The sequence below is a fragment of the Bufo gargarizans genome, chromosome 8 (genome assembly GCF_014858855.1).
Source record: "Bufo gargarizans isolate SCDJY-AF-19 chromosome 8, ASM1485885v1, whole genome shotgun sequence".
NCBI lineage: Eukaryota > Metazoa > Chordata > Amphibia > Anura > Bufonidae > Bufo > Bufo gargarizans.
Genome location: NC_058087.1, coordinates 99,487,318 through 99,511,380, shown reverse-complemented (window position 1 = coordinate 99,511,380; position 24,063 = coordinate 99,487,318). Strand labels below are relative to the sequence as shown.

The 24,063-nt window shown below is 44.2% G+C and overlaps 1 protein-coding gene across 1 annotated transcript in view; it reads right to left on the bottom strand.

Annotated features, from left to right (window-relative positions):
- Positions 1–12,864: 12,864 nt before the first annotated feature.
- Positions 12,865–24,063, bottom strand: part of GULP1 (GULP PTB domain containing engulfment adaptor 1) — a 1,095,073-nt gene continuing 1,083,874 nt past the window's right edge. The window contains exon 15 of the transcript XR_006391011.1: positions 12,865–13,103. The gene's annotated coding sequence lies outside the window, so the exon portion shown is untranslated. The remainder of the gene's footprint in view (positions 13,104–24,063) is intronic.

The window sequence follows — 24,063 nt, the reverse complement described above, 5'->3', positions numbered from 1 at the left end:
CCACCTCCATCCTCCTCTGGTCAACGTTATGGACACTTCGGTGATGGGAAACCTGGAATGGACACTTCCTTCCTGCAAAAGATGCGTCTCCATCCGAACTTCCACTTAGGACCTAGAGCTACTTAATACAGAACAGAAAGTAATAAACGCAGTAACCGTACCACATGAGTGATTCCATCTTGGACCACCACTATAGTGACTCCATACTGTTGAGAGTGTAGAGCTTGTGTGATCCCTAGGATCTTCAGTATGTGTCCCATTATCTCCTCAGTGAAGTGGGTACCTCTGTCTGACTCTATCACCTCTGGAATCCCATCTCTGAAGACTACCTCTGACAATATTTTCTTAGCAGTATTTTTGGCTGTAGCTGTAGTTACTGGCCAAGCTTCTGGCCAGCCTGAGAATACATCAATGGCTACAAGGACATACTCATATGTGCTCACCTTGGGTAGCTGGATGTAATCCACCTATACTCTTTGAAACGAGTACAAGGGTTTGGGAGTGTGTTTCTTGGGGGTCTTTACAAACCTCCCAGGGTTATGTCTGGCACATGTAAGACAACCCTGAACAAACTTTTCAAAGAGGGTCTGAATTCCAGGTGCAAACCAATGTTCTAACACTAGTGCGCTCATAGCTCCTTTCGACAAATGAGTAGGGCCATGTGCTAAATTGGCCATCATCGGATACAAACTCCGAGGCAAACATGTTCTGCCATTTACCTGCCAGAGCTCTCCTGTCTTCGTAGCCCCCGCCTCCATCCATACCTTTTTGTCTTGAGGCGTTATCTGGGCCTGTAATTCCTGCAAGAGCGACAAATCTGGCATAGTTGGAAAAAACAATGTCAGGAGCGGCAGACCGGCTGCTTGTTTGGCTGCTTGGTCTGCTTGAGCATTTCCCACAGCTAGCAGATCATCTTGCTTCACATGGGCTGGCACTTTAACAATGGCTACCTCTGTGGGCAGCTCTAGGGCCTCTATGAGGCTCTGTACTGCTTCTGAATTTTTAATTGGTTTGCCCGAGGAAGTCAGAAATCCCCTAGTTTTCCAGATAACACCAAAATCATGTGCTACCCCAAAAGCATACCTGGAATCAGTGTAACAATTTATTCTCAGTCCCTTACTCATTGTACATGCGTCAGTGAGTGCCTTCAACTCTGCCTCCTGTGCAGACGCACAAGATGGGAGTGGTTTTTGTATGATTACCTTACCATCCTGGATTACCGCATACCCGGTGACAAAGTGTCCTTGTTCGTCATTCCACCATCTGGAGCCATCTACAAAATACTCAGCATCAGGATTAGTCAATGGTGTTTCAGTAACATTTGGTAACCCTTTTGTTTCTGCAATCATCAATTCATGACAGTTATGATTTGCAACTGGATCAGACATTTCTACTACTCCCACTCCCCCCTCCTCTTCTAAATCCACTGGCATCAAAGTAGCTGGATTTAGAACAGTACACCTGAGGCAAATCCCCCTTGATCATGACAATACAATGTGAAAGTTTATTTGTAATTGGGGATGCCCAATGCTGGTGTCGTGGTGAGAGTGAGTTTTAATGTATGAAATGCACTCACAGCTCTTGGTGTGAGTTCAAAGGTCTCTCCTTTGAGGCAATCATATAGTGGCTGCATCATCTGAGAGCAATCCTTAATCCAGGGGCGACAGTAACTGACAAGTCCAATAAAGGCCCGCAGAGCCCTTGGAGTACTTGGCAGGGGGTGCTGCTGTATAGCAGTAACCCTCTCAGTTGTGAGGTGTTTGGTACCTGGAGAAATACAGTGACCAAGGAAAATCACAGTAGATTTACAAAGTTGCAGCTTCTCCTTGGAGGCTTTACAACCATTTTCAGCAAGGAAAATAAGCAAAGATAAAGATTCTTCTTTACACTGTTCAGAGCTGTGGCAACAAAGCAACAGATCATGAATATATTGTAAAAGAACAGTGTCCGGATAGGCGGCTGCCAGGACTGCAACACAGAGTGTAAAGCAGTGGAGAAAATATCAGGGGAATTGGCAACCCCTTGTGGTAAAACGACCCATGCATACTGCTTGTGACGAAAAGTGAAAGCAAAATAGGGCCAGCATTCTTCATCTAAAGGGACAGAGAAGAAAGCATTTGCAAGATCAATGACAGAAAAAGATGTGGCATCTATGGGCACTTGGTTTAACAGCGTTTGTGGATTGGGCACTTGTGGTGTATTTATGACAGTTACAGCATTCACTGCCCTTAAATCATGTACCATACGATAGACTGGAGGCTGACCCTTCACAGTCTGTTTCTTCTTTACAGGAAATAGGGGTGTATTATAGGGGCTTTTTATAGGGATTATTAACCCTTTCCCCAACAGCTCTTCCAGATCATTTGCAATGGCATCTTCCTGTGAAGAATTTAATGGGTACTGACGCACACATGGCGGCTTAATGCCAGGTTTCAGCTGCACAACCACCGGAGTTACTGGTAGTCTGCCCACATCTGTCTTGGAAGTTGCCCACAAATGTGATGGCACTTCAGCCAGCCAGTCTGGGGGTGTATTCTGAGAGGCAGAGGGGGGGGGGTTCAATGTCATTAAGTACATAAGTGCACACAGAGTCTCTTCAGACACAGGGGCTGTAATTTGGGGTTTTCCTGAAGAGAAATCCACAGATGCCCTCATGGCACTGAGTACATCAGTCCCCAGCAAATTGTATGGACTATCTGAGCTTACCAACACACGCGTGACAATAGATAAGGCATCATGAATATTAAGTTTAACAGGCTTTGTTAGTGGGAGTTTAACAGTTTTTCCCTCAACCCCTTGACAGTAGATGTAATCTGAGGCAGGCACATATTTTTCTTGTATTAGGGTATGGGCTGCTCCTGTGTCTACCAAAAAGTCAATTGAATTCCCTGTGTCCTCACATGTGGATGTGATGATTAGTTGTGGACCTGGGATTGCGTCAAGGGGGTAGTTAACGTTGAGGGAACTCACAGGATTGCCGTCACTTCATTGAGAGGTCCGGGCAGTAGCCTGACCTCTCCGGGGACATTTGACTGAGAAATGCCCTTTTTTCCCCACAATTCCAGCATGTTACTTGGTCCCAGTTACGTGGAGACTGATCCCCACCTGGTATTCTTTCGTGAAACCTGCCCTTAGGTTTAAAAGGTTGGTTAGCCATTATTGGCTAGCTCAGCTCCCTTTGCTATGGCCACTAGGTCAGGGAACTGGCAGGTCCGCCAATCAGGGCAAGCCTTCTTCACAGCATCCTGTATGGGTGCTTTTAATCCAGACATGAATGTATGTTTTAGTAGTCTCATGTCCTTACTGTCTCCTGTCTCATACCCATAGTCAAGCCAGAGCTGTTCTAAAGCTGTGGCATAGTCAGCTACAGTCTGCTTAGCGTCTTGTGTTTGCGTCATAAAATTGTCAGTCTGATTGTCCTGTTGCTCTTTTACCCAGGGTTTATTTCATACATAGTCCCTTTGTCAGTGTCTTTTGCCTTATGGGCAGTCAAAGTCATTCCCTGGGCAACATCATACCACATTGTGGCCTGGTCATATTTGTTATGGTCTTCCAACCACCCCTTAAAATTAGTAAGAAATTTCTGCCATACTGGTTCATTCAATGTTCCATTCACACCTGCTCCTAATTTCTTTAGCATTTGTCTACAGTCTTTAGTTGCTTCAGTGCCCTTTGCGCATTGCATAATATCAATTGCAGAGACCCATTTCTCTGCTCCCTTCTCAGAGGAACGCTTACTCTGTGTAGCCCCCATCCCGTGGCTCCTTGTAATTCACTATCGAGGTACTCACACACCTGGTGAATTACAACAGTGCTGTGGACACACTTCCGAGGCAGCACTATCAGTAGTTCCGTGGACACACTTCCGAGGCGGCACTACTAGTGGTGCCGTGGACACACTTCCGAGGCGGCACCAATTTTCCTACCAGTGGTGCTGTGGGCACACTTCCGAGGCAGCACTATCCACTGGTCTGGCAATACTACAATATAGTCTTGCCCTCACACAGAGTAACTCACACGTCCTCTCTGGGGTTACTCGCTGGAAACCCCTTAAACCCCTCTACTTCTTTCTATGGCACAGAAAGCAAACAAATACTGCAATCCAAATGATTATACCTGCAACCACCCAATCCAAACTGGCATCATAATACCCACGCATGTATACACTGTACAGCACAGGAATTGGCAGCAATGCAGTAATTCTTCCTCACACAATATCAGCAGGCACTCAGTACATGTGAAACCACACAGTATGACATAACATTGGAACAACCCCTGACCTCAGGCGCCTTTTCAGGTACCAACAAGGAACTGCAGGGCCCCTATCCAAACTTACTGGACAGCTTTATACACTGCCACTTCTCACAGCCTCCTCCAGTATAGGTCTGTCAACCCTTTCTCCACCAGAACCAGAGGCCTCCAGAGTCAGGGACCGGACAAGCCAGTCAGCGAGCTCTAGACTTTCAGCTTGGCTCAGGAGGAGCAGGGACAGACCCCTCTAAGATTCAGCTTATCTCAGCCACTCACACATTCGTGCATTCATACGCCTAAAAACAGTTTAGCACATATAGGGGAAATATTACATTCACCAGAACACGGTACAGGCACCACGTTCACACACCACACTGCAGAACAGCGAGCAGAGCTCAGGAGACAGGTAGTAACACAATGTGTTACTTACCGCGGTCTTCCTGGGTCCTGGTCTCCGTGTCGCAATCTGCAGCTAGGAGTGTTGTTATGGTGCCCGCAGTCTCCACCAGAAAATGTTGCGGCAGGCCAAGGGTCAGCCACGTGATGATCGTTGCCTCGTGTTCAGGTGAATGACGTCGACGGAGGAAAATGACAGAAGTCTGAGTATAGTTCAAACCTTGTCAGGACCCTAAAGTGAAAGTGTCCTGCACCCTTTATTTATACACAGTTCACAGGGTGTAACCCCTCAAAGTAAAACATGCTTGGTTTACAGACATTTCAATAATGGCTTTTGAATCCATCTATTGATTGGTTAGTTATTTTTCAAGTTTCACTTTTACAAAAATGTGTTAACTAATGTATTTAGGATTTTTAGCAAAAGAGGCAAAATTACAAGGAGTAGTACAAATGTTATCTTAACTTAACACACACAGTTCACTTCTATAGTTTTCTTTTCAAATGTCAGCAAATTATATCACGTATACAGATAAAATGAAAATCACTTTTATATCCACAGTAAAAGCTGGATAATTTCCTTAACACCTCCATGTATTTCTACCCACAGTGACTCCACGTGTTCATGTCCCTTACTTACAGTGCTGCCCATAATTATTCATACCCCAGGCAAATTTTGACTTAAAGTTACTTTTATTCAACCAGCAAGTAATTTTTTGATGGGAAATGACAAAAGATAATAAGACGATGTACAAGAGGCATTATTGTGGGGGAAAAAAAAAACATTTCTTAGCTTTTATTTACATTTGAGCAAAAAATACAAGCTATTCCGCACTGTGTTCTCCAGATAAGGCACACAAAAGCTTGCCTGGCCTTTGCAAAAGTTAATCTGGACAAAGAAGATGATATCTGGTCTTCTGTGTTATGGTCAGATAAAACTAAAATTGAATTGTTTGGTCACAATGATGTTCCCTTCATTTGGCGTAAAAAAGGAGAAGCCTTTAACCGAAAGAACACCATCCCCACTGTCAAACATGGTGGTGGGAACCTAATGCTTTGGGGGTGTTTTTCAGCCAATGTACCAGGAAACCTTATCACAGTAAACTGCACCATGAAAAAAGAGCAATACATGAGGATTCTCAACGACAACATCAGGCAGTCTGCAGAGAAACTTGGCCTTGGGCACCAGAGGACATTTCAGCATGACAATGACCCAAAACACACCGCAAAAGTGGTGAAGAAATGGTTAGCAGACAACAACATTAACATTTTGGAGTGGCCCAGCCAGAGTCCAGACTTGAAGCCAATTGAGAATCTGTGGAGGGAGCTAAAGATCAAGGTGATGGCAAGAAGACCCTCCAACCTGAAAGATTTGGAGCTCATTGCTAAAGCTGAATGGGCAAAAATACCTATGGAGACATGCAAAAAGCTGGTCTGCAAATATAGGAAGTGTTTGATTGCTGTAATAGCCAATAAAGGCTTTTCTGTTGATTATTGAGAAGGGTATGAATAATTTTGGACTGGACACTTTTTGCTCAAATGTAAATAAAAGCTGAGAAATGTGTTTTTTTCCACAATAATGCCTCTTGTACATTGTCTTATTATCTTTTGGGAGATAATAAGCTCAGACTGTGGGCTTTAGACAGGACTTTACATAAAGGCAGACTCCTCCCCCTGGTTTTGACAATCCTTTCTAAACAGACTGTAACCATGTACATTAACTGCCCAGTCATAGTTATCATCCAGCCATTTCTCAGTTATTCCCACTATGTCATAGTCCTCCTCACACATCACTAATTCCAGTTCCCCAGTTTTATTAGTCAGGCTTCTGGCATTAGTATACATACAATAAAGAGGTTTATGTATATTTTTTACCCTACACCTTTCCTTCTGAACTATTCTAGTCCCTCCTTCCATTCCTCCCCCAGCCCCATTACCTTGCCTCCGGTATCTAGCTGCACTATCTTCCCATCCTATAACGTAATTGCCCTCCCCACAAGTCCATAGTTTAAACACTCATCCAACCTTCTAGCTATCTTTTCCCCCCAACACAGCTGCTCCTTCCCCATTGAGGTGCAGCCCATCCCAACAATAGAGCCTGTAGCTAACAGATAAGTCGGCCCAGTTCTTCAGGATCCCAAACCCCTCCTTCGTACACCAGTTCTTTAGACAATTGTTAACGTCTCTAATCTCCCGCTGCCTTTCTTGTGTGGCTCGTGGTACAGGCAGTATTTTGGAAAACACTACCTTTGAGGTCCTTGCCCTAAGCTTTTGACCTAAATCCTTAAAATAATTTTTAAGGACTCTGCACCTTCCTCTAACTTTGTCATTGGTTGTGATATGGACCAGGACCGCTGAATCTTCTCCAGCCCCTCCCAGTAATCTGTCAACCCGATCCGCGATGTGTCAAACTCTAGCACCAGGAAGACAACACACAGTTTGGCGATTTTGAGCGCGAATATTCGTATTACGGATTTTTATTGCAAATATCGGCACTTAAGAATTCAAAAATATTTAGAATATAGTGCTATATATTCGTAAAGACGAATATTATTATTATTATATATATTTATTTTTTTTTACACTGAACACATCAGGTGATCATCCCCCCCTTCTTCTAGCTTGTGGGCCAATGAGAAGGCTTTGTCACAGCTTAGCAACATCCCTACAAACCAATAGAAAAGTTACCTACCCCTTCACTATATAAATTAAGACACTCCCCAGCAGGCATTTTGTGGAGTTTCATGTGAGAGAGAAGAGAGCGTGAACAAAAGATAGTCAACATCAGAGAAAGCTTCAGTACACAGTCCCCACAAACCCTCTACAGAACTGCTCGGTCCTCTTCTCCCAAAACCCGCTTCTCCACCATTACAGAAGAAAAACGTTCCACTCCACTCTCCAGATCTCATCTGACCACCTGTGCACTTGACCCAATCCCATCCCACCTCATCCCTAACCTCACCACAGTGTTTATCCCAGCCCTAACTCATCTCTTGAACCTATCACTAACCTCTGGTGTCTTCCCCTCTGCTTTTAAACATGCTACCATTACACCAATCCTCAAAACGCTTTCATTTGACCAATTTGCTTTGTCCAGTTATCGCCCCATATCACGTCTTCAAAAATGCCTCAAAGCTACTTGAACAACATGTCCATTCAGAACTGTCCTCTCACCTCTCCTCCTGCTCCCTCTTTGACCGCCTACAATCTGGCTTCCGACTCCACCACTCGACTGAGACTGCCCTTACCAAAGTCACCACTGACCTACTAACAGCCAAAACCAAGAAACAAACCTCTGTCCTCCTTCTCCTTGTCCTGTCCTCCTTCTCCTTGACCTGTCCTCTGCCTTTAACACTGTTGACCACTCCATTCTGTTGCAAACTCTCTTATCTCTTGGCATCACTGACCTGGCCCTCTCCTGGATCACCTCAAACCTCACAGAATGGACATTTTGTGTCTCCAACTCCCGCACCACCTCCTTGTCTCATTTTGCAATGAGCAGGACACCGGTACAATGGCCAATGATGCAGTGGGTCAGGATATGTGTATATATATTTATGAGTTGTTCGTGACGCCAATTGCAGCTTGTGCAGGTACTGTAGCAGGGCCCTTTAAGATGTTATAGCTCACGTACCAGGTGAGGAATGCCAGAGGGGGATAATGTCTCTGTATAGTGTCAACGGTGTCTCCTACCTTGGTACGGCTGGACTCCTGGATCCTCGCTCACTTGCAATAAAATGAGTGCTGTTAATAGGAGTAACTGAGGAACTTGGGTAATAGTAAAATAGATCCAGACTGGGGATATAATCCAACTTGTCTTTACTGAATGGCAGCTTTAAATCCATACAAGTTACAGCATAAGTTAAGTATAGGCAATGTATGGCAGGGATCAGTATCTCTTCTGCTTCTATACTATGTGCCTGGAGAATCTGGCAGGTATTTATCTTCTGCTCTGTCTGTCTTCTGCTTGGTTTGGGCCTGACTAGCTGAGGAGGAATTTGGCTTCTCCTGGACTCTGGATAGGTACTCACAGCTTGGCTCACAGGGAATACTTCTTCCTGGAGGCTGGAGATGGCTGTTTTTCTTGTCAACCAGCTGAGGCTGATGGCTCAGGCTGGGAAGAGTGATCTTTGCCTCAGCCGAGGCTGGATCCTAGGTTGGGATCCCTGTAGCTGGTAGCTTCTACTAACACAACCTTCCCCCAGCAGGGGTGGCTGGTACACTAACTGTAACTTCCTTTCCTCCCCATGAGGCAGGATGTGGGAACATTCCACACCTCCTCAAAGAGGGGGGAGCTAACTGGAATGAACTATTCCAGTCTAGCAATACTAAACTGTCTCTAAACACATTGCTGCCACCTGCTGGTGAACATGAAAATTGCAGCAAATACATTTAACAAGGGTTTATAATGCACATTTGTGAGGATGTAATGTTAAATTACACAGGATGACAATGCAAACACACTTAACAGGTTGTAGCAGGGTAAAAGTGTTTCGTAACATAAGCCACAAGGCTCTGTCCTAGGACCCCTGCTCTTCTCTATCTACACTTTTGGCCTGGGACAGGCCTTTCGCTTTCTAAAATTTAACATGGATAAAACTGAATTCATCATCTTTCCCCCATCTTGCTCAACCACCCCAACAGACCTATCTATCACGATCAATGGCTGCACACTATCCCTGGTCAACCAAGTCCGCTGCCTTAGGCCCCTTTCACATAGGCGAGTATTCCGCACGGATGCGATGCGTGAGTTGAACGCATTGCACCCGCACTGAATCAGGACCCATTCATTTCTATGGGGCAGTGCACACGAGCGGTGATTTTCACGCATCACTTCTGCGTTGTGTGAAAATCGCAGCATGCTCTATATTGTGCGTTTTCCACGCAATGCAGGCCCCATAGAAGTGAATGGGGCTGCGTGAAAATCGCAAGCATCCGCAAGCAAGTGTGATTTTCACTTAGGAGACGATCGGGATGAAGACCCGATCATTATTATTCTCCCTTATAACATGGTTATAAGGGAAAATAATAGCATTCTTAATACAGAATGCATAGTACAATAGCGCTGGAGGAGTTAAAAAAAAAAAAAATATTTAACTCGCCTTAATCCACTTGCTTGCGCAGCCCGGCTTCTCTTCTGTCTGTCTTCTGTGCTGTGTTCAGGAAAAGGACCTATGGTGACATCACTCCGGTCATCACATGATCCATCACATAATCCATCACCATGGTAAAAGATCATGTGATGGACCATGTGATGACCGGAGTGACGTCACCATAGGTCCTTTTCCTGCACACATCACAGAAGACAGACAGAAGAGATGCCGGGCTGTGTGAGCAAGTGGATTAAGGTGAGATAAATTATTATTATTATTTTAACCCCTTCAGCGCTATTGTACTATGCATTCTGTATTCAGAATGCTATTATTTTTCCTTATAACCATGTTATAAGGGAAAATAATACAATCTACAGAACACCGATCCCAAGACCAAACTTCTGTGAAGAAGTTTGGGTTTGGGTACCAAACATGCTGATTTTTCTCCCGAGAGTGCAAAATGCATTACAATGTTTTGCACTCGCGAAGAAAAATCGTGCATGTTCCCGCAACGCACCCGCACCTTTTCCCGCAACGCCCATCTGAAAGAGGCCTTAGAGTAACCTTGGATTCTGCCTTTTCCTTCCGAAGGCACATCCAAGCCCCTTTCCACCATCTGCCGCCTCCAACTCAAAAACATCTCCCTTTCCTTAACTTTGAATCTGCAAAAATGCTTGTATATGCCCTCATCATCTCCCGCCTAGACTATTGCAACACTCTCCTCTGTGGACTTCCATCTAGTACTCTCTAACCCCTCCAATCTATCCTCAACTCTGCTGCCCAACTAATTCACCTGTCACCCTATTACTCCTCTGCTAATGCCTTCACTGGCTCCCTATTGCCCAGCAAATTCACTTCAAAGTACTAACAAATACATACAAGGCCATCCATAACCTGTCCCTTCCCTACATCTCTGAGCTACTTTCCCGATACATCCCCACATGCACTCTCCGATTCTCACAAGACCTCCTTCTCTCCTCTTATCACCTCTTTCCACAATCGCCTCCAAGAATTCTCTTGCGCATTCCCCATTCTCTGGAACTCGCTACATCAACATATCAGACTCTCACCTACAGTGGAATCCTTCAAAAGAAACCTGAAAACCCACCTCTTCAGACAAGCCTACAACCAATGACCCTGCTGCCTCTATACCGCCATGACCAACTTCACCTGCACCTACTGTGTCCTTCTCCCATACCATGTAGATTGTTAGCCCTCACGGGCAGGGCCCTCTCTCCTTCTGTATCAGTTTGTAACTGGTACATTAGTGATGGCCCTCTCTCCTTCTGTATCAGTTTGTAACTGGTACATTATGATTAGTGCAATTGTCTGCATTATGTATGCATACCTCTTCTCATATGTACAGCGCTATGGAATGAATGGCACTTTAATAATAATAAATAATAATAATAATAATACTGTGCTGTGCTTTTTCAAATTACATTCAAAATTGCATATAAATATTCCAGATAGTTAGTGTTAGATAGTAATAGCGAATTGTGTCGCTGAATAGCTGATAGGGTCCAGAGCAGGGTGTAGTGTAGGTTATAGAGATAGTTAGCTGAAATATATAATCCATATAGTTAGTGTTTGATAGTATAGGTTATAGTGTGTGGCAGGAAAATAAATGTGCAATGTGCATGTGAGAGAGATTTCTCTGCTGTCCATACATACATGCTACAGAAATAGTGCTGTGATGTCACAACAATACCAAGTTCAACTATCAGTATTATGTTGTCAGACTTGATTAAAGGTGTATGTATTGCGCTAAAATATTTGACTCAATAGTGGTGATTTGTGCGATCTTGAAAACTTTGAAAAACTCTATCTGCATATAAAGCTATTGTAATGACATGCATGGAAATTTTAATCTAAAACAGTGCTGTAATACACAAATACTTACCGTGATCAGTTCTTTCTCACGCATCTCAAAAGTTGCTTCCAACCATTTTCATCACCTATGTAGCTAATAGTGCGTGCGTGCATACGTGCACGCATAATAGCACAATTGAAAAGAAAATGAATAAATGACAAATATTTGGTGAATATTCGGCTAAATAATAGTGATATATATTGCAAATTTAAATATTGCCTCTGCCACTTATCACTAATGGCAGCACTATTGTCAGCAGCTGACACGTTAAAAAAAGCCCACACTGCGGAGCCATGTGCCGGCGTCCTGGAGGCACAAGATGTGACCTTGCATGGTGGATGGCTCGCTCCAGATACATTTGCAGTCTGCTTTTTACCTCCTGTGCTCTGCGAGTTCTGCCTGCTTCTTCTCCCTTTCTGCTGCTCCGTCTCTCCCTCTGAACTCTCCTCCTCTTCCTCTCTTGTGGGCACCCACGTGACATCCATCGACACGTCATCATCGTTACCTTCACCACCACTGACATTAGAGATCTCCGAGTAGGCAGCAACAGCAGAGACCACCCTCCTGATCTGGGTACTGTCGTCAGACTGCTGGGTGGCGGCCACTGCTACCTCCTCTTCCTCATCCTATACCAAGAATGGCTGCGCATCGGTAAGGTCTGGGAATGGATGGGAAAATAATTCCTCTGACTTGAGTGGAGGGGCTATGGTGGTAGTGTCTTTAGGGGTGCACACAGCAGAGAGTGAGGAGGGTGCAGATACAGAGGATGAGGAGGGTGCAGAAGCGGAAGGATGAGTGAGCCACTCAGTCAACTTTGGTGCGTCCTATGACATAATCGCATGCACCTTCTCCTTAGTCTCTGATATATGCTAATATATGGCAGGCCTCAATCAGTTCTTAGGCCTCTTTCACACTTGCGTTGTCCGGATCCGGCGTGTACTCCACTTGCCAGAATTACACGCCGGATCAGGAAAAACGCAAGTGAACTGAAAGCATTTGAAGACGGATCCATCTTCAAAATGCTTTCATTGTTACTATGGCAGCCAGGACGCTATTAAAGTCCTGGTTGCCATAGTAGTAGTGGGGAGCGGGGGAGCGGTATACTTACAGTCCGTGCGGCTCCCAGGGCGTTTCAGAATGACGTCAGAGCGCCCCCATGCGCATGGATGTTATTAGGGAGGATGTTTTTTTTTCTCTCCCTGCAACCTGTTAGTAACCCCACTGACCCCCTCTCCTCCTCCAAGATGGCTGAGATCACAGACAGCTAAAGAAAGAAGGGCTGCTTTAACCATTCATATCTCATGCTCTTTATAATATAGAAATATTCACCTGGATCTTGTTTGAAAGCTGGCCACCTAAAACAAGGCCAGAATCACAGCATTATCTCCAGAACATCGGGAAATACGGCCTTTCGAAATTGGATCGGGAGGGAAAGCAGGCCATAACTATCTTCTACAGAGCTTGATATATTTGGGTTAAAGAAGACCCTACCCCTAAAATAAATAAAAAATAAGAACACTAATGAGAAAGAAAAACCCCAAGGCCAATAAGCTAACACAGGCAATTTTCATTTGAGGCACAAAGTACTATAAAGTTCTCTTGTACTTCTGGAAAGAGAAGTGGATTGCACATCTCATTTAGAGAAGCATAATAATTAGGGTTGAGCGAACCCGAATTGTAAAGTTCGGGTTCGTAACGAGCATTAGGATTTTTGAACCCTGGACCCGAACATTTCAGTAAAAGTTTGGGTTTGAGTTCGGTGTTCGGCTTTTTAATGGCGCTTTTTGAAAGGCTGCAGGGCAGCCAATCAACAAGCGTTTAACTCGTGTGCCCTTAGAAGCCATCACAGCCATGCCTACTACATGGCTGTGATTGGCCAGTGCAGTATGTGACCCAGCCTCTAGTCACTTGGCGCTGCATGTCACTCTGTTCTTACTAGTGTAGGGAGAGGATGCTGCTGCTGTGAGGGAGAGAATAGGAAAGAATCTATCTATCTATTACATCAGAACTTGTTATTAACTCTGCAAACTACTGCGATTTTGTTTTGTGGGTGCAGTGCAACATTTTTGTACCCTGCCCTGTGCCCAGTGACACAGAAAAATAAGTTTTACCGTCTGTTAGTTAGGTGGTCGGCGGCGGCCAATTTGTGCAAGTTCAGTGCACCAGCACTGCATATGTGCCAGGGACAATAATTTAACCATGTTAGATTCTGTGGGGACAAATTATATATATTTTTTATTTATTTTTTGCTAAAAAGTACATTTGCACTGCATTTGTGATAGTGAAAGAAAATCAGTTAAATCCATCTGTTTAATTGTGGGTGAAAAAAAACTTTTTTTTTTCCATAAAGTACCTTTGCGGCCTTTGTTACATTTGTAACAGTCCAATACTAGCGTTAGATACTGCTGTTATACTCTGGTATTAAAAAAACACCAATTTTTTCCTAGATACTACATTTGGGGCCTTTGCTGCGTTTCTGACAGTCCAATACAAGTGTTAAATACGGTTGTTATGTTTTGGTTTTAAAAAAACACCCATTTTGTCCTAGATACTACATTTGGGGCCTTTGCTGCATTTGTGACAGTCCAATACAACTAGTCAATACTGCTGTTACATTGTTGGTTGACAACATAATATTTTTTGTGACTGTGAAGTAATTGCATAAAATTTGCCTGTCACATTGTTGTGCGACCTCAATAAATTTTTCCTCTTTATGACACTGGCACTGCTTTACTCTCAGTAAACTAAATTGTTGACTATTGGCGGTTACATTGTCACCTGACATAAAACACCAGTTAGTTCGGTGGGTGAATGCAAAGAATGAGGAGAGCGTCAAATAAGGGACGTAGCCCCGGATGTGGTGCTGCTGGTGTTTGTGGGGCTCTTGTTGCAGGGAGAAGACATGGTCGATCTGTGCCAGCTACACCTTCCTCAGGTGTGAGTAGGCGATAGAACCTTCAGCATTATTTGGTAGGGCCGAATACGGCTCTACGAATGCTGAGGCCAGAACAAGTACAGGCCATAGTAGATTGGGTGGCTGACAGTGCTTCCAATTCCTTCACATTGTCTCCCACCCGGTCCCTTGCTGAAAGATCAGAGTTGGCACCTGCAGTTCATGGCCATCAGTCCTTCACCTTACCCCCTTGCAAATCAGACAAGCAGTCTGAGCCCCAAATCATGCAGCAGTCTCTTCAGCTTTTTGATGACTCTGCTAGCAGGGTTTCCCAGGGCCATCCACATAGCCCTGCCCCAGAATTGGAAGAGATGCCCTACCACTTATGTTTCAAAAAAAGTAGATGGGAGGACCACCGCAGCATGTCTCGAATGATGACGAAACACAGGTGCCAACTGTTGTGGCTTTCTGCAGTGTGCAGACTGACAAGGAGGGCAGGGGTGAAGACTGGGTGGAAGATGATGTGGAGGACGATGAGGTCCTCGAACCCACATGGAATCAAGGTCATGCAAGTCACCTGTGTACTTCGGAGGAAGAGGCGGTGGTCGAACAGAGCCACCAGCATAGCAGATGTCACGGATGATGTTACAGATAGCTGGAAGTTAGAAATAAACGTCTGACTGGCTTGATACCAAACTAAGGAGCATATAGGTGACACATATAAAACCCTAAGAGCTCACCCTGACTGCTAAGCACATACAAGGGTCTCAGAGGTAGACGACTGCATGCCCACGTACCTAGACTGTGTGACACCTGAAAACCCTATAATAGTGAGGGGACACGACCACCGGCTCCCTGCACTTCATACGGAGGGAGTCAGGGTCACCTAGAATCAAGCCAGCAAGGAAACATAATACATGAAAGGACTTATCTGAACATGCAGCAGCAGAAGTCTTCAGCAGTGAACACTTCAATCCAGGAAGTAGTATAAACCACAAAGTGAGGCAGTATGGGAGGGAATATAAAGGAAAGAGGATTAGTCTAAATAGGTGACACGTGGGAGAAGGAAGAGATAAGAAACTGAAACCAAAACAAAGAACATCATGCAAGAGGTAGAAAAAGGATGTCTGTCAGACCTCCTCACAGAAGTGGAGGTGACAGCAGAAGAGGGAGCAGGATGCAAAAGCGGAGCTGCCGTCCCCTAGACAGTACGCCTGCTACTGCCCACCAAAGCAAGGGACCGAGCACAAAGCCAGCTCCAAGGAGTTCCCTGGCGTGGCATGTTGTGGAAATTTTATTAGGATGTGTATTTAATATATTGTGTATTGTCATCATGTCTCTCAGTGTCAGGGTAAACCATTGGAGTGGATATCTTCCCGTGTATGTCCTGTCACAGCTGCTGGGCGCAGGGGTCTTCATCGGCGAATGGTCCGTGTGCTAAGCACTGGGCTGTGGGCCAGGGGAGACTGATGTGTTCAGCAGAGCAGTGTTTTGTTGGCTCATGTATGGACGCCGGCTAGGGCCCCCGCGCAAGACGTGGATTTATTGGCTTCGCGTGGGTGCTTTTGTTAAGAGAACAATATAACAAAAGGAACGTGCGTTTGTTGTTTCTAGTGCGCCTGATCAGCCGCTGGAGATAATGACGCTGTACTGTAAATAAACATGCATGTGGATCATAGTAACTTTATCTGGCATTGATCACTGAGCAAGGCTGGAGTTCGCTCCAGTGGTAATTTTTTTAATGACAAATCACAAGCAAACTAACAAATCATATTAGTAAATATGATGTGTTAAATGGCTTCCCTGCTCCTTTTGGACGGTTGGTTCAAGCAGAGGAGCAGACTTCACAGTGAGTAGCACCAAACACCACACATAGCCCCAGATCACCCCCCGGCACCCCAATTAACCCTTTGATCACCCCTTCTTGCCCCTGTCAATCACTAGTGAAAGGGAAAAAAAGCGATCAGTGTAAACTGTCACTTTTTTTTTTCACTAGTATTGACTGTTAGGTTTTAGGATAGTTTAGGCCCCTTGGTTAGGTAGTTTAGCGATCGGTTAGCGCCCAGCCCACCGCACTGCAGTCACTTATTCGCTGATCGCTAATCAGCATTTGTACTTTTATAGTATCTGTAAGTGATCAAAACTGATCACAGTCAGATCTATAATAGTATTAATGTCACCTTAGTTCGCCCTCCACCCAAAATGCAGTGTTTGCCCAATCAGGCATGATCGGTCGCACACGTGCGTTCACCCACACCCGCCCCGCCGCAGTGACAACCTTTTTTTTTTGATCACTGCACATTCACTTCACAAGCGCTGCGGCAATAAAAAAATCAGTTTTGATATTTTTTATCAACCGCAGCGGCCTCCGGTACTTCGCTAGCCTCCCATTTGTAAGACAGGCTTGCTTTTTTTCTTGGGTAGTCTCAGGGAATACCCCTAAATTTAGTAGCCCAAATGTCAAACAGGGGGTATTCTTCTGAAGAGGCCTACAGGCTTCTGACCCAGTTGGATGAGGAATGGGAACCCTCATCTGATGAATCTAGCGGGTCAGAATATGAACCTGTAGAAAGCAGGCTGTCTTTTTACATATACCCATGTTGGGTGAGATAAATATCTCGGCAAAAGACAACTTTTCCCATTTTTTTTATACAAAGTTGGCATTTGACCAAGATATTTCTCGCACCCAGCATGGGTATATGTAAAATGACACCCCAAAACACATTCCCCAACTTCTACTGAGTACGGCGATACCACATGTGTGACACTTTTTTGCCGCCTAGGTGGGCAAATGGGCTCACATTCCAAAGAGCACCTTTCGGATTTCACAGGCCATTTTTTTTTACAGATTTTGATTTCAAACTACTTCCCACACATTTGGGCCCCTAAAATGCCAGGGCAGTATAACTACCCGACAAGTGACCCCATTTTGGAAAGAAGACACCCCAAGGTATTTCATGATGGGCATAGTGAGTTCATGGAAGTTTTTATTTTTTGGCACAAGTTAGTGGAATATGATACTTTGTAAGAAAAAAAAAGAAAAAAAATCATCCTTTTTCTCTAACTTGTGACAAAAAATAAAAAGTTCTATGAACTCACTATGCCCATCAGCGAATACCTTAGGGTGTCTACTTTCCGAAATGGGGTCATTTGTGGGGTTTTTCTACTGTCTGGGCATTGTAGAACCTCAGGAAACATGACAGGTGCTCAGAAAGTCAGAGCTGCTTCAAAAAGTGGAAATTCACATTTTTGTACCATAGTTTGTAAACGCTATAACTTTTACCCAAACCATTTTTTTACCCAAACATTTTTTTTTATCAAAGACATGTAGAAAAATAAATTTAGCGAAAAATGTATATATGGATGTCTTTTTTTTTGCAAAATTTTACAACTGAAAGTGAAAAATGTCATTTTTTTCCAAAAAAATTGTTAAATTTCGATTAATAACAAAAAAAGTAAAAATGTCAGCAGCAATGAAATACCACCAAATAAAATCTCTATTAGTGAGAAGAAAAGGAGGTAAAATTCATTTGGGTGGTAAGTTGCATGACCGAGCAATAAACGGTGAAAGTAGTGTAGTGCAGAAGTGTAAAAAGTGGCCTGGCCATTAAGGGTGTTTCACCTAGGGGGCTTGAAGTGGTTAAATCCATCATTGGAGCGTGATCGTAAGATGCCCGAGTACAAGCGCACACTGTCAGACGTGCTGCTGATGGCATTCCCACCTGACAGCGGGGGCACAGTGGAAGCACAAGGCGAAGGCAGAGGAGGAGGAAGAGGTCGCCAACGCAGCTGGGGCACCGCTAGCACCTCAGAAGGCAGGGTTAGCATGGCCGAAATGTGGAAAATCTTTGTCCGCACGCCACAACAACCAGCACCACCAGCTGATATGGAACGTCTTAGCAGGAGGCAGCATTTCAGCAAGATGGTGGAGCAGTATGTGTGCACACGCCTACACAAACTGAATGATGGGTCTGCCCCCTTCAACTTCTGGGTTTCCAAATTGGGCACATGGCCTGAGCTTGCCCTTTATGCCTTGGAGGTGCTGGCTGTACCTTGTGCAGAATAGACATGTATACCGACCTTACCCAGCCATTTTTATACTCCAGCGCACTTTCTCATTGTTGTATTTTTTATATTTCTTAATGTTTTGGGGTGTACCCTAATTTAAACAAATTTTTATTTATTTTATTAACCAAAAACCAGTGTTGGCTAACTCCTCCTCCACCGTCGTTTCCACCTACACCGCTACCTCCACCGCCTCCTTAACCTCCTAATCCATATGGACCTCCACCTCCTAGATCAAGATTATTATTTTTTATTTTTACATATTTTATGTTATTTTAAGTCATTTTACAAATTTGTCTGTTATATTGTTGTGTGACATTAAACAATTTTTGGCTGTGATATACCCCTGCTCTACACAGTGGACAGGGAAATACATTTCACTAATTTGTCTGTTACATTGTAGGGTGAAATTCACAAATTTTTGGCTGTGATATGCCCCTGCTCTACATTGTGGACAGGGAAATACATTTCACCAATCTGTCTGTTACATTGTTGTGTGACATTCACCAATTTTTGGCTGTAATATACCCCTGCTCTATCTAGTGGACAGGGAAATACATTTCAGTAATTCGTCTGTTACATTGTTGGGTGAAATTCACCAAATTTTTGGCTGTGATATACCCCTGCTCTACCTAGGGGACAAGGAAATACATTTCACTAATTCGTCTGTTACATTGTTGGGTAATGATCATCTTTTGCGCTAGAAAGTATATTTGCGGCCTACACTGCATTTAGGACAGTATGAATGGTGAGGCCAGAACAAGTACAGACAATAGTAGATTGGGTGGCTGACAGTACCTCCAGTTCCTTCACATTGTCTCCCACCCAGTCCCCTGCTGAAAGATCAGAGTTGGCATCTACAGCCCATGGCCATCTGTCTTTCATCTCACCCCCTTGCAAAACAGGCAAGCAGTCTGAGCCCCAAGTCATGCAGCAGTCTCTCATGATTTGTGAGGACTCTGCTGGCAGGGTTTTAGTGGGCCATCCACATAGCCCTGCACTAGAAGTCGAAGAGATTGAGTGCACTAATGCCCAACCACTTATGTTTCAGGATGAGGACATGGGAAGACCACCAAAGCACGTCTCTGATGATGACGAAACACAGGTGCCAACTGCTGCGGCTTTCTGCAGTCTGCAGACCGACAAGGAGGGCAAGGGTAAAGATTGGGTGGAAGATTATGTAGGGGATGATGAGGTACTAGACATTGAATCAAGGTCAGACGAGTGACATGTGCAGTATGGAGGAAGAGGCGGTGGTCGCAGAGTAGCACCAGCACAGCAAAAGAGGGAGCAGGGTGCAAAAGCATCTGCTACATTCTTAGGTGACATTTTACCTTTTTTGCCATTAATAAACCCCTGCTCTGCACAGGTGACAGGGACCTAAATTTAAAAAAAATCGTCTGTTACATTCTCAGGTGACACGAAACAAATTTTTGTAAAATTGTCTGTTCAATTGGTGGGTTACATGAACCCAGTTTTGCCGTGAATAAACCCCTGCTCTGATAGTTGACAGGGACCCAATTTTTTTTTAAATCATCTGTTTCATTGGTGGGTGACATTTTTGCTAATGAAAAACCCCTGCTCTGCATAGGTGACAGGGACTTAAATTTCTAAAATGAGTCTTTAATTGATGCGCGCCCCCTCCTTTCAATCGATCCTTCTACTTTAACAACTTGTCCCACATTTTGGCTCTATCACATTTCAGCCATTGACCTCCCTTGGATGTGGTATCCCTTTCTCACGCTCCCTCTCCGGCATGGAACCCCGATTCACTGTTACCCGTGATCACCATCGGAGGCGCATAAAAGAACATCGAAAGTTGATAGAGTAGGTATCCAATTGGATCATGTCACGGGGACGTGTGCGATCAGGCAGAAGTTATCTAGAGTCAACAAAGCGGCAGCAGGGCTTCTCCTGTCTAGCGTTTCCAAATCCAAAATACCGCAGTGACATTCCCTGCAATTTTTTATTATTCATTTCAATAACATGGCATCTTAAGAGTCCTGTATTGTTATTTATCGTCACTACCTCCCCGAGTCGGGAGTGGGTAATAGCCACACGCCCCCTCCTTTACTTGGATGCTTCTGCTTCAATAACTTGTCCCACATTTCCGCTCTATCACATTTCAGCCATTGACCTCCCTTGGATGTGGTATGCCTTTCTCAGTCTCCCTCTCCGGCATGGAAACCTGATTCCCCGTTACCCGTGATCACCATGGTAGGCGCATAAAAGAACATCGGAAGTTGATAGGGAAGATATCCAATTGGATCATGGACATCACAGGGACTTGCGACATGGTGGAGCAGTATGTGAGTACACCCTACACGTACTGACTGATGGAATTGTCCCCTTCAACTTCTGGGTCTCCAAATTGGGCACATGGCCTGAGCTTGCCTTTTACACCTTGGAGGTGCTGGCCTGCCCTGCAGCCAGTGTATTGTCTGAATGTTTGTTTAGCACGGCAGGAGGGGGTTATCAAAGAGAAGCACAGCCGCCTGTCCACAGCCAATGTGGACAAGCTCACGTTCATTAAATTGAACCAAGCAGGGATTCCACAGCACTTGTCCACAGTGATGGCCAGTTCGCAGGGTTCGCCGGTGAACACATGCGATCTGCCATCTTCACTCCCAAGTCCGGCGATACAGAGGTAAGTCCTTACCTGTGCCTGCGCCGCGAGCCGCTCTGAAACACATGCGGTCACTGGGAGCAGGCAGTTCCAAGAACAGCCCGATGACGGCTGTTCTCAGAACTGCCTGCTCCTGGTGACTGCATGTGTTTCAGAGCGGCTCGTGGCACAGGCACAGGTAAGGACTTACCTCTGTATCGCCGGACTTGGGAGTGAAGATGGCAGATCACATGTGTTCGTCGGTGAACACTGCTTGTCAGTACCTTGTGCAGAATAGACATGTATACCGGCCTCACCCAGCCATTGTTGTACTCCAGTGTACTTTCTGTTTGTTTTATTTTTTTATATCTCCCAATGTTTTGGGGTCTACCCAAATTTGAACGAAAAGAATTAAATAATAAAATAAAAAGCAAAAACCAGTGTAGGCTACCTCCTCCTCCTTCTCCTAGATCAAAATTATTATTTTTACGTATTTTATGTTATTTGAAGTCATTTCCCTATCCACATTTGTTTGCAGAGCACTTGCCCAGCTTTTAACAACATTTTGCTGACTTTTGCAGCCCTCTAGCCCTTTCCATAACTTTTTTAGAGCCATTTTAGTGCTCCAAAGTTCGGGTCCCAATTGACTTCAATGGGGTTCGGGTTCGGGGTAAAGTTCGGGTCCCGAACTTTAACTTTTTTGTGAAGTTCGGCCGAACCCGTCAAACCAGAACATCCAGGTGTCCGCTCAACTCTAATAATAATGTGACAATCAGTACTTTTATCCTTTTGAAAAGAGAACTGGATTTCCTCATTTGAGTACTATCTCTTGTTTTCTAGGACGACTATTCTTTCCATAGTTGTTGCTATACCTTTTGAGATTAGTTGATTTTGGTCTGAATCAAATAATAATAAAATAAAAAAAAAACCTGGAAGACATTGACACAAAATGAATCTCAAGAAATGTGCTTGTCTCTAATCTCTTATTTAATTATTTTCATATTCTTTATATAAAATTGTGTATCTTGAATTTTAATACATAAAATAATTATGGGCAGATGCAATAGGAAGAACACAAGATAACAGATATGTCCACAGTTACCTTTGGTAAAATGTGGTTAGGACAGGCTGCAACTTACAAACATATACCGGTAAGATGGACATGACACAATATTGTGTGCTTTGAAAAGCTGCTCATGTCGTGATACAATATTAGGTCATGTCCAGCCAGGGAAGGAAAGGTAAAGAAGGGAACTTCTGTAACTGGTCATATGGTATACGAAAGAGCAAGCTAACAACCAAACAGAATAATACGTTTTTCCAATACAAAAAATATCAAAAGAGTTGCAACACAGACAATGAATAAAATACCTAAAATCAATTCTGATAAAAATACAGTATTTTCAGGAGAACCATATATGGCACACCTCATGAAAAGACCTCATGAGAATATTTTGGCCTTATTGGTATGCTGAAAGATTACAATTACAGTCTGTACATGCATATTACCCTCTCTTCTATCTATACTGAACAAAAATATAAACACAACACTTTCGGTTTTGCTCCCATTTTGCATGAGCTGAACTCAAATATCTGAAACATTTTCTACATACACAAAAGACCCATTACTCTCAAATATTGTTCACAAATCTGTTTAAATCTGTGTTAGTGAGCACTTCTCCTTTGCCGAGAAAATCCATCCCACCTCACAGGTGTGGCATATAAAGGTGCTGATTAGACAGCATTAATATTGCACAGATGTGCTTTAGACTGCCCACAATAAAAGGCCACCATGAAATGTTGCAACGTTTAAGGGGGCGTGCAATTGGCATGCTGACTGCAAGAATATCTACCAGAGCTGTTGCCCATGCAATAAATGTTCATTTCTCTACCATAAGCCGTCTCCAAAGGCGTTTCAGAGATGTGCACAGTTTTGCCTTACTGAAGGGGGGGGGGGGGACACGCTGTCTTCTACACCGATCCAGAGCATCCCAAACATGCTCAATGGGTGACATGTCCGGTGAGTATGCTGGCCATGTAAGAACTAGGATGTTTTCAGATTCCAGGAATTGTGTACAGATGCTTGCAATATGGGGCCATGCATTATCATGCTGAAACATGAGGTGATGGTTGTGGATGAATGGCACAACAATGGGCCTCAGGATCTCATCATGATATCTCTGTGCATTCAAAATGCCATCAATAAAATGCACCTGTGTTCATTGCCTATAACATACGCCTGCCCACACCATAACCCCTCCGCCACCATGGGCCACTCGATCCACAACGTTGACGTCAGCAAACCGCTCACCCATATAACGCCACACACGCTGTCTGCCATCTGCCCTGAGCAGTGAAAATCGGGACTCATCCGTGACCAGAACGCCTCTCCAACTTGCCAGACTCCATCGAATGTGAGCATTTGCCCACTCAAGTCGGTTACGACGAAGAAATGCAGTCAGGTCCAGACCCAGATGAAGACGACAAGCATGCAGATTAGCTTCCCTGAGACGGTTTCTGACAGTTTTTGCAGACATTCTTTGGTTATGCAAACCGATTGTTGCTGCAGCTGTCCGGGTGGCTGGTCTCAGGCAGCCATGGAGGTGAACATACTGGATGTGGAGGTCCTGGGCTGGTGTGGTTATACGTGGTCTGCGGTTGTGAGGCTAGTTGGATGTACTGCCAAATTCTCTGAAACGGCTTTGGAGACAGCTTATGGTAGAGAAATGAACATTCAATTTTTGTTCAGTGTAGATGTATCTAGATGTTGAATTCAATTAAACAGAAACAATATGTAGTTGTCCCAGTTCTCTAATTCATCTTTTTCCTGTGAACTGTAGTTACAAAAAAGATTTTAACACCTTAGAATTAGATAACAATTAGAATATAG